The following is a 1,961-nucleotide window of genomic DNA, read 5'->3' as shown; positions in this document are numbered from 1 at the left end:
GAATGAATTAGATGGGGGGGGGGGAACAAAAAATAGAACAAAGGAAAAACAATTATCATAAAAAAATTAAAATAAAGAAAAAAAAACTAATTTTAAGTTAAAGGAAAAAAAATACGCTTCAGTTGGGCGGGACTAGCGCGGTCGTAGCGCGGTACGAGCCCGGCCGCACTAGTCCAGGCAAAATACTTGGCCATATGCGCGGCCACTAGCGCGGTCGCGCTTGTGTTTTGGAGCTGAGGCAGAATACTTGCCCATATGCGCGGCCTGTAGCGCGGTGGGTAGTGCGGGTGCGCTCCTGGGCACGATTTTTTTTTATATTTTTCACCTGTTCTTTCCGCTTCCAATGGACTTGTCACCTGCCCAAGCTCACCTGCATTGGTTAGTACTTCCCCAAACTCAAAATTAACAACTACTACTATCATTTGGTTGCCTCCCAACCAGCGCCATAGTTAATGTCGTGGCACGATGATTACAACAAACCAATGGGTTGCCTTCCATGCAGCGCCTGATTTAACGTCGCGGCACGACGCAGACAAGCGCATTTAAGGCTCGCTCGACCTCTGAGGTTCAGTCAGGTGGAGCTCTGATACTTCCTTTGGTTCATTCATGCCCACATATAGTTTCAATCTCTGGCCATTGACTCTATATGTATGACAGTCTTTCTCTGAGGCAATCTCCACAGCCCCTGAAGGGAATACTTCGACCACTCGAAATGGTCCAGACCATCGTGACTTGATCTTACCCGGAAATAGCCTTAATCTTGAGTTATAGATCAATACCGTGCCCCCGGGGTTGAAATTCCGCTCCACAATGTTCTTGTCGTGCAACCTCTTCATTCTTTCCTTGTACAACCTTGTGCTCTCAAAAGCAAGATATTGAAACTCGTCGAGCTCATGCAATTCTGTGATTCTCGTTGTGCCCGCATCCTCAATGTCTAGATTCAGCTGTTTCATTGCCCACCAAGCTCTATGTTCAAGCTCCACTGGCAAGTGGCAGGCCTTCCCGAACACCAACATATAGACATACCAATTGGTGTTTTAAAAGCAGTTCTATAGGCCCAGAGTGCATCATCTAGCTTTTTCGCCCAATCAGTTCTTATGGCGTTTACGGTCTTGGTCAATACACTCTTTATCTCTCTATTAGACACTTCCACCTGTCCACTGGTCTGAGGATGATATGGTGTTGCCACCTTGTGGCGCACTTCGCTAGCAACTTCTCGAAGGCTCGAATACAGAAGTGGGTGCCTCCGTCACTGATAATAGCTCTCAGGGTCCCAAAATGGGTGAATATATTCTTCTTCAAAAATCCCACCACCACTCTTGCATCATTGGTGGGAAATGCTGCAGCTTCTACCCATTTGGACACGTAATTTACAGCAACAAGCATGTACTTATTGCCAAAGGAGCTGACAAAGGGGCCCATGAAGTCAATCCCCCAGACATCGAACACTTCAACCACTTGAATTGGGTTCATGGGCATCTCATGGCGACGGAAAATGTTCCCGATTCGCTGACATTCATTACAGCCCTCCACCCATTGATGTGCGTCCTTAAACACTGTTGGCCAGAAGAACCCGGCCTCTAGCACTTTCGCAGCCGTCCTGACTTCTTCAAAATGCCCTCCATATGCCGATGCGTGACATGCCTGCAAAACAGAAGATTGTTCTATCTCGGGGACACACCTTCGGATCATATTGTCAACACATATTCAAAACAGATAAGGTTCATCCCAATAATACATGTGGCAGTCACGATAAAACTTTTTCTTTTGTACAGAGGAAAGGTCATAGGGAAATATACCGCATGCCAGGTAATTTGCAAAGTCTGCATGCCATGGCACTTCCTCAAGACTTGTAGCGAGCAGTTGCTCGTCCGGAAAGGTTTCAAGAATATCCTCAACCTCAACTGAGTTTTCAGCTCCCTCAAGTCGTGATAGATGATCAGCAACTTNATTACTATTGT

The sequence above is a fragment of the Nicotiana attenuata genome, chromosome 1 (assembly GCF_001879085.1).
Source record: "Nicotiana attenuata strain UT chromosome 1, NIATTr2, whole genome shotgun sequence".
In the NCBI taxonomy this organism is placed as follows: domain Eukaryota; kingdom Viridiplantae; phylum Streptophyta; class Magnoliopsida; order Solanales; family Solanaceae; genus Nicotiana; species Nicotiana attenuata.
This window is presented reverse-complemented; position numbering follows the sequence as displayed.